We start from the raw sequence: 10,291 nt of genomic DNA on the forward strand, positions 1-10,291 counted from the left end.
AAGAGGCCCAAAAAGTGGCTCTAAAGTTTTGAAAAATTCAAAACAAAGTAGTATTTACCCTATATAACATGGGTGTACCTCAAGTTTTACATTATTAGCTTGCATATGGAAGGAGAAAAATTCATGCTCCACCTGTATAAAAAACATCATTTCAATATTAGCGAGTCAAAAATTTATCCAATAATTATCGTTTGATGATTCCAAGATTTAGTTTACATCATGGACTTTCCATCAAGCCAAGTTTCATGATCAAACTATGTCCCTTCTAAAAGTTATGTACAAATTACTACTATTTTGAAAACAGCAAAAATCATGCGTTTTATCAGCATGTGTCTAAGAAAATTAAAATATTACCTTGCAAAAGCTAAGAAAAGTGCAATTTAAAAAATCTCAATTTTTTTTGGGTCTTGAGGAACATCTGTGGATATTAAGCATTTCAAAACTCTTAATAGATTGCCCACAAAAATTCAAGAAAAATGCTAACTTTCAGGACACTTTAGTGTCCTCAGGACACTTTAGTGTCCAATTACAGAACTAGTGTTAAAGTTAGAGTGTTTCAATTTTAAAAATTAACAATAAAAGAGAGCTAGATAGCGTTGTTTACCAGAATTCATGTTCGTTTATGCACTGGTGTCTGACCAATCTCCGCAAAAACAACGACAGCACGGAGTGCAATCACAATTGCAAGATAGCAAGCAACAAAGAGAGCAACAGTAGGTAGATCATGAGAAAAATATAGACAACATTATGTTTAATGTAAATGAATCAACCGGTATATAAATTCTGTATCTGTCCATTTTTTTCCATTGCGCGTCATCGCTTAAGCGACGTAATCATCAGTCGTCGCTTAAGCGATTAATCCTCGCTTAAGTGACGTTAAATAACTTTTTAAAAATTTTGTCGCTTATGCGACGTAAATGCATTGCTACAGGAGTCGCTACTATAGTCGCTTAAGCGACGTACAATAGCGACGCTTGTAGTGACGGCTCAACACGTCGCGTAAGCGACGCTTTTGCGTCGCTTCTGTCGTCGCTACGAGCCCATGGACTAGTAGTGTTTGTTGGTGTCTCCTTTCACATTATTTTATATTTTCATATTTTTCTCATCTTGTACCACTCCCATTATAATTAATTAGAGGTGCAAAATGGTCCTAGGGCCATTCCTCTATTAATACACGTTTTTGTTCTTAAATTTAAGAGAGTCTTGAGCAAGCATGCACTCATATTTATGTCTTCTAATGCTAGATAAAGCACATAGTTTAAGCGACCTATGTAGCAGCATCTAGAGTAAAACTTATTCTATTATTCGAACTAAAACTTTACTTATTATTTGAAGGTACACATTAGCACTAGAATGGTTGATTGCACACAAACTCCCATCTAACTTAAATATGTTTCATATAGGGTTTTTTCTTCTTTTATTTCAAAGCACCAAATTACAAGGGTTTCTCTTTACTCTACAGCCTTAGAATGGCCCTAGGACCATTCTTTTATCTTGTTCTTGGACTATTAAAATAACAGTGTGGCACATGGGGGCTCCTAATTTCATAGTATAGTCTTTTAATATTTTCTCACACATAAAGCACACAAAAATGAAAAACACGACCAACCTGGGAATGGGATTTTTCCCACTTTATCTAATATAGTGTTTGCTACAAATATTGATGCCCCACCATATAAACCCCAAATACATCCATAGAAATCTTGCTGAGTGGCTCGGGGGTTCACTATAAGTAAACCCTCTATATTACGTGCATTCAAGGCCTATTTTAAAAATCCCTTATCAATTATTTTTTCATGAATAAAACATACCCTTTTTCTATTCAACCTGTGAATAACCCCTTTAAATAGTTCCCTTCTGTATGTAAAATATGTGTAAAAAAGAAATCCCTTCTGTTGAATCCATGTGTACACTTACATATTTATGAGTGACCCCCCCATGAGTTGAGTAGTAAATCCTCTTCCTCATTATCATAAGAAGAGATTATAGCATTGGTGTCATACTCTCCACTATCATAGGTGGTCTCCTCCTCCTCCAACTCTTGGTCTTGTCTACTGCAAATGTTGATGGTCCACCACATTGCATAGGAAAATGCATAGGAAAAATATCTCCTATCCTCCACTTTTGGGTTATGATCACTTATCGCATCCAAGTTCATCCCATGTACCCCTTGGACGTGTACATTAATGTGGTGGGATAAATCCCTTTGATCATGTGGCTGCATGCAATGATTTAGACTTTCTTAACTTACTCAACTCCCTCCCTACCTCTTCCTTGTGCTCTTTGGCACCACATTTCTCAACAAGATTCATGTTCACCTTGAGTGTTCGTAGATCCTCTATTAAGTCAATCCGTAGTAATGGTATTACCAAGCCTAAAATCACCCAATCTGATCTTCCTTCTTGATTTCTTCTTCTTGTATGATAGCTTTGGCATTTCCCAAAGCTATCTCCTAAATAGACATGTCCAAATAATTAGATCTTGGCATAGAATATGGATTGGCCTTCGAGATCCTTGGACATTTACGACGCATATGGCCATGTTTTTGACAATGCAAACACTCCATTTGAGCTACCCCCCTCTCTAGGTTGGGTATTTCTAGGTTGTTGTTACCATAATAATTGAACTCGAAGGTTAGCAAACTCCTTAACCAAATGATTCATGTTATTCTCACCTTGAGTAGTAATAACTAGTATCATTTGTGTAGGAGCCGGTTTCGAAGATGGTGGAGAGCATAAAGCCAACTGCATCTATGTTTCTTTCTCCTCAGCAATTCAAATTGCATTTGAGGAGTGGATGGACTTTGTCCTCAAAACTTGCTTCCAAACCATCAATAAAGCTATTTATCTTCACAAAGGTAGCCTTCAGGGGGAGTAGCAAGCTAGGCCTGCTCCTTGTTGTCCTTGAGCGATCACTCGCTCAAAATGATTACACTTTACCACAAAATCCTACATAGATTTCGTAAGTGCTTTTGAGACAAATTCTATATCTCTATCCACAACTTATGAGGCTCCCAGCTGGCCTAAAACTCATATTGAAAGCTTGTGCCAGAGCATCCCAATCCTGACGAATGGCTTGGGGGAAAGAAAAGCACCAATCCTGAGCATCATCCTCAAGCCAAAATTCAAACTTTTGTATGTGTTCTTGAACACTCCATCTCTTTTTCACACTCATATGTATATACTTTTCAAGAAACACATCCATTGGGGTAAAACACATCACCATCCATGCTAGAAAAATGATAAAGAAATCATCAGACACACTGATACTAATCATGAAAAGAGGCCTCCACATTCATTGCACCAAAAATGTGACATTTCTGAGAATCTGTGTGAATGCATCAATTGTGTTCACGGAAGCATCAAGATTGCCCTCACTAGTCTTCATGTGAACACCACACTAGTAATAGTATCCCACCCTTATGTAGTCCCCCAAAAACGATGTCAAGACAAGCCTCTACACAAGAGTTCCAAGTGTGCATGAACCTTTCTTATATATAAACACACTCCAAGAAAGGTCATTGTTTTTGGACTTGAACTCCTTTAAAAAAACTATCCTCTCATGACAGGATTTCTAGGATTCTGAAAAATGGAGCCCGCAACAACCACCACAGTGTGAACACCATACCAAAACACAGTGCCTGAATTGAACCCCGATTAAGGCACAAGCAAGAGCTTTAAGTCCTCCCACTAGCCAAGTAGCCACACACGAATCAAGTGTTAGAGATGATGTTTGTAAAGGTAATATCGTGGCTTCTTCTATAATCAGTCCCCTTCGTCGACGTCGAAGATGTAATGTTGATGGTGATGATGACGATGATTCTCTTTGTTATGTGCAACAGTCGGAGCTCTCCCTCTCTCTCACCCCCCCCCTCTCTCTCTCTCTCTCTCTCTCTCTCTCTCTCTCTCTCTCTCTCTCTCTCTCACGCATATATATGTGCATAGGAAAAAAAAAAGATTTCCAAAGCTTGTGTTTAATGAAAACAAAGCCTTCTTTCTATTATTGCTTCTCCACGCTGCTTCTTCCAAAAAAAACCCGATTCTTCTTCCCTTACAAATAAATCATAAAGCTTAAATAGCCTTAGTCTTTATCCAACTTTAGCTTTCTAAAAAACTAATTAAAAAAACACTTCAAAGCCTCTTCCCAAGGATGGGATTTCTTAAAAAAACTAAACCTTAAATTCCTATAAAACTAAATCCACAAGATATTTACAAAAGGAAACACCATTTGACGACATGTACAAACCATGAAAAAAGATCGCATGATAGAAGTCCGTCGAGATCCAAAAAAAATTGGCACCCAACCCAATGTCGACGTACAATTCCAAATGGAAAAGAGCAGAGCTGATGTAAATGAGTATGGGCACACACACACGTTTCATGCCGAACTTGCATCATCAAAACCATGAACAAAAAATTCCCATCACAATATGCACATGAAATTACAAAAATATTAAACCACATTGTAAATCCACCTTGGAAAATGATTCAAAGATACACAACCCGTCTTGGAAGCAAAAGCATAGATCAACATTTATAGATAGATCAACATTTACATACGCACTAATGCTTTCATGGTAGAACTATAACACTCTTGAAATCCTAATTATGGCCCATTTGTTCAAAGAGTATCATTAAGCTTTGCAAGACTACCACGAGAAAGCAGAACCTACCTGATAGATGGATGCCGCTTTAGCAAGAAACAATCATAGTCCACTTGACCCATGGATGTTGATCTTCAAACATCATCTCTATGCATATATCTTTAAACACCATCTATGCATATATCTTTAAACACAATATATTGTTGCATGCCAATCTGCATAGTAAACTAGGATTGTGCATGATGCTAAACTAGAACTGGAAGGAAGCATTATCGCATATGCATAGTAAACTAGGGTTGTGCATACTAAACTAGGACTAAAGTAAACATCATAGCATAATAAACTAGGGCTGTGCATAGTAAACTAGGATTATGCATGTTGAACTAGGACTAAAGTAAACATCATAGCATATGCTTGGGCAGCCTAGTGTGCTAGTCAATCTGCCCACCAAAACACGACAATTAGTGGACTACTACCAACTGACCTACATGTGATATAGGTATACATCTCGAATACATCTCAAATGGCTCAAATATCTTACATGCTACATAGGGATACAGCTTGAATACATCTTGAATACATCTCAAATCTATTGCGAATGGTTTAAATATCATAATATGTAAGTAAAGCTTGTCCTACTTGTCATGTGAGAGTTTCATCCACGTGCAAACTCTAGATGGACCAAATATCACCACGAGAGTTCAATCCACTCTCCAATGCTGTAAGGCACCATGCATGTAGATCATCATGGCTAAACCACATAAGTTTTTTAGTTGCACCAAGATAATTGGAGACTGTTAAGTACATATGGTAGACTAGGACTAAAGTAAACATCGTAGCATATGTCTGGATTGTCTATATTCTATAGGTATATATATACTTATATACCTTTTCTACCTCGTTTACTTTAGAAGTCAGGCACTATATATATATATATATATATATATATATATATATATATATATATATATATACTTTTTTTACCTCGTTTACTTTAAATAACATAACAAACGTATACATGTATGTACAGAAGTATATATAAATATAAATATATATCTATATATATGCACATGATTAGAAATCATGCGCTATATATATCTATACCACGTTTATCTCTATATTTATAACGCTTGATTAGAATATACAGAGATATACATATATGTATAATATATAGATGTATATATAGATGTATAGAAGTATATATAAATATAAATATATATGTATATATATGCACATGATTAGAAATCATGCGCTATATATATCTATACCACGTTTATCTCTATATGACGTTTATCTCTATATGTATAGCGCTTGATTAGAATATACAGAGATATACATATATGTATAATATATAGATGTATATATATATTTGTATACCTTTTTTACATCATTTACTAGGCGCTATATATCTCTATATTTGTGCATATATACTTTTCTACCTCGTTTACTTAGATTAGAGATTAGGCGCACACAAAAATGGCGCACGTCGGCGGGCCTAGCAGGAATCCCGACGGCTGCCACAAAAGTGGGGATCCCATGATGGAAGAGAGTCCTAAGGGAGTTGGCAAACAAGATCGGGCGTGAGTACGTTCGTTCTGTGGTGGGAGTCGGACGTGGTGGGCCAAGACTGCAGTTGGTGCAACTCCCATCACACGTCTCATCAACTGGCTACCAACGAAAGGACAGGTGGACGAAAAAGAAGGACAAAGTACATAAATCTCTCTTTTTTTAATATGATTTTTTATTGGAATATTTGATGTCACTTGAAAAAAATGTGCCTCTAAATTATTTTTTTCAACCCTTAACTTGGATTACTAAATGTGTACAAATGTCCGGATTTATAACTAAAATATATAAATTTCAACCTCTAAAGACAACGTCAAATTTCAACCAATAGATTTCCAAATTTTGGTTTCTCAAATTGTATCAAGTCTAATGATCGTAACAGACTATCCTTGGAAACTTTGAATAAGCTCATGTTTCTCTCACTCATACAATGGTGAAAAAGATGCATTAGAGGTGGATTGGGATGCAATATATATAACGTGCATCGCAATGTCAATGTGATGATAATTGAATAGTGCAAAGAAGGTAGCTTTTCATTATTCATGACTTGTTTGATGTGTGGTTATTATTCATGACATTATTCATGACATTGATGGTCATATGAGCTTTTGGTGATGATCTATTGTATTGAAACATTTGTGATATTTTACTTCTATGATTTCGTTTCTAAGATTCTAGATTATGTTGGACCTGCATGATGTGAGTTTATGGATTGACGATTTGATAATGTACAATTCATGAGATTTCTTGGTTGTATTTTAAGTACGTTTGCTTAAAAATACAATCTTTATGTTAGATGTAATCTTTTTAAGTATATTGTTGATTGTATTTTATCTAGAGAGACAATATTTATGTTACATGCAATAGTTTTAAGTATTGTTGGTTGTATTCTACCTAGAAAGGTAACTTTAATGTCAACGAAGGGCAAAGAAAAAAAATTGCCTTTCTTGGAGAAAGGCGACTTTCCTAGAAAACAAGGTACCTCACTTGCAAAAAAATTGCCTTTCTTGGAAAAGGGCAACTTTACTCAACTCTTTGTCCTTTCCTACAACAAGAGTTGAGTAAACGTCGGAGGATGCTCGGGGGGAACAGCCAAGTTTCTGACACGCGCAATAACTTACTCAACAGCACAAGGAGCTCGTGTTGGCTCGTGTCCGGGCTCGTGAGTCGTTTCTGGGAGTAGACGGGGTATTATAGCTCGTGACTCACAAACCATCTGAGAGTTCTGGAGCTGATTAGATGGGGCTGGGTGTTCAATCTGTGGTTCCGATTGTGTTCGTAGTGGTGGCCTTTTGCGTTCTTACACGTTCCTTTCTTGTTGTAGCAGCTGCTGCTGCTGCTCCTCCTCTTGTTGCGGAGCCCAGCTTTCTAGAGTGCTTGCAAAATGGAGGTGTGCAGAACTATACCACCCGTAGCTCGGACGCACCCACATTCTACCATTTGCTCGACTTCTCAGTTCAGAATCTGCGTTTCAGCGAGCCCGGGGCGCCCGTCCCCTCTGTTTTGGTCCTCCCCGAGTCCGCCCAGCAAGTCCAAACCGCAGTTAACTGCACCATCAACAGTGGATTATTGCTTCGTGTCCGTAGCGGCGGACACGACTACGAGGGCCTATCCTACACTGCTGAGAGCCCTTTCGTGGTCATCGATTTGATGAACCTGCAGACTGTGGAGGTGGACATGGACTCCAAAACCGCTTGGGCCCAAGCTGGCATTACCCTTGGCCAGCTCTACTATGGCATCTCCCAAGTTACTTCCGACTATGGTTTCCCAGCTGGGGTTTGTCCCACTGTGTGTGCAGGAGGGCATATCAGTGGGGGCGGCTACAGCTTCATGTCTCGGAAACATGGTATTGCTGCAGACAATGTGATTGATGCATTGCTTGTGGATGCCAATGGTGAGCTTCTTAACAGAGAAAGCATGGGTGAAGACTACTTTTGGGCTCTGAGAGGGGGCGGTGGAGGCAGTTGGGGTGTAGTGGTTGCATGGAGGCTCCGTCTTGTGCCTGTAGCCTCTCGAGTGACTGCGTTTAATGTGCTAAGAACCAACAGAACCCTTCTCAATGAGCTCATTTATGACTGGCAAACTGTAGCCCCATTTGAAGCTCCAGAAGACATGCAAATAGTAGTGTATCTCACTGGTGGAGCTAGTGTGTCTAGCAATCTGAGTGGGTTGTTTTATGGCTACTACATGGGGGGAATTAATGAGACGGTAGAGTTGATGAATGAGATTTATCCACAGCTAGGATTGACAGCCGATGATTGCGATGAGGGGACATGGATAGAAGCTGTGGCCAATGTAGGGAGAGCCGGGAGCCCATTAGGGTTAACAGAGAGGCTCAACACAGACAAAAACTACTTCAAAGCAAAGTCCGACTACGTGCAAGCGCCCATCTCAAAGGAAGCGTGGGATGGTGTGTTTGATTTGTTGGAGGCCAACCCAAGCTTGGGCAGCTTGCTTCTAGAGCCTTACCAAGGGGTGATGGCGAGGATACCTGCAGACCAGATCGCCTTTCCACACCGGGCAGGCAATTGGTACGTCATACAGTACCATGCAGATTGGGACAACGAGACCGGGTGCCCGGACGAGACCCTCCTGGCCTGGTCCCGGACACTGCATGCATACATGACACCCTACGTGTCCCTGGACCCCCGGCAAGCCTACGTGGGCTACCTTGATTTGGAGCTCGGTGGCAACTCGACCTTCGAAGAGGCTGACGCGATGTGGGGCCGTAGCTACTTTGGGGACAACTTCCTCCGGCTTGCTGAAATCAAGACACGTGTCGACCCCAACAATGTCTTCCGCCACCCTCAAAGCATTCCCCTCCTCCACAACTACTCTAACATAGCATCTCCAATCGTAACGTCTCACCTTAGCCTAAGAAATAATTAATCACGGTCAAAGGCAAGAGCGAGCATCGTGCACCATTTACTAACTAGCACAATTAGAAGAAGTGGCTATTATTGAGAATAGTTTTGTTGTGATCCAAGTGCTTTATGGCAATGAAATGTTTATCTATGATGCAAGAAATATGCTTGCATCATACTATGGGGATGATGTAATGTTGACTGGATTTTGGTAATCATAAAAAAGAACCTTGGACTCTCTCTCTCTCTCTCTCTCTCTCTCTCTCTCTCTCTCTCAATGTGTGTCTCTGAGATCTTTTAAGACATTCGAGCAGAGCTAGCCAAATAACTATGCACCCAATGATCGCATAAATCTCTACTAGTGGTTTTACTTTCATAAGTGTTGAAGGGATTGATGCGAAGCAAAGATTATTATGATAAGTTTTGAAAAACTTTATTGTTTGTTAGAGTGGACTCATAAGGATGAGGAGGGATCATAACTTAGTGTTGAACATGCCTTATGTGAGTCAACGAGAGATGCCGAGCCAATATGCTAGTACCACAGAGGTGCAGGACATGCATGGTGCTAGTCTAGTTGTGAGGTGGGCTGAAGGCCTCATGCTAAGGTGGTGCATGCATCTCTCTCCCCCAAGCTCGGGGGTGGCTCGAGAAAGCAAATGCAGGATGATCGTGTGGGGGGTTAGCACATCACAGGGATGAACACACACAATGCCTTTCAACTACTACAAGAATTTAGTGTTTAGTGAATTCTTTGGGTTTAGAAGCAATGTTAGTAAAACCAAGCTCAACACCACCTTCGAAAATGGTTTTCCTCATCATTAATTTCGATGTTCTTGAATTCAAAGAGGGTGCATCTTCAAACATTTAGGATACCCTTTGGATGTTCACATTTCTTGCAAGCAACGAGTTGATTGGCTTTTTGAAAAGTTTAAATACCAAGTGTGCAAATGGGACCCTTTTATCCACTAAGGTGATCATCAACTTTTGTCCTACATTGGGGAAGGATTTCCCCACTGGGCAGGCAATGGGTGTATGTCACACATTACCATGTAGATGAGACGACAAGACTAAGTGCCCAGACAAGACCTAGTCACATGATCCCAAACACTACATGCTTATACTACACGGCATAAAACCCCTAACAATCCTACATGGTTACCTTGTTTTGAAGCTAGGTCCAATTCAACATTCAAGGAGGCTGGCTACTTCGGTTACTTCTTCCTCTGGGTCATTGAAATCTCAGCAATATCTTCCACTA

General features: G+C 39.6%; 1 pseudogene; it reads left to right on the forward strand.

Annotated features, from left to right (window-relative positions):
• Positions 1-7,408: 7,408 nt before the first annotated feature.
• Positions 7,409-9,267, forward strand: LOC147620880 (berberine bridge enzyme-like D-2 pseudogene; annotated as a pseudogene).
• The last annotated feature ends 1,024 nt before the right edge of the window (positions 9,268-10,291 follow it).

Source organism: Cibotium barometz, chromosome 31 (assembly GCF_041138505.1).
Source record: "Cibotium barometz isolate CiBa-2024 chromosome 31, ASM4113850v1, whole genome shotgun sequence".
NCBI lineage: Eukaryota > Viridiplantae > Streptophyta > Polypodiopsida > Cyatheales > Cibotiaceae > Cibotium > Cibotium barometz.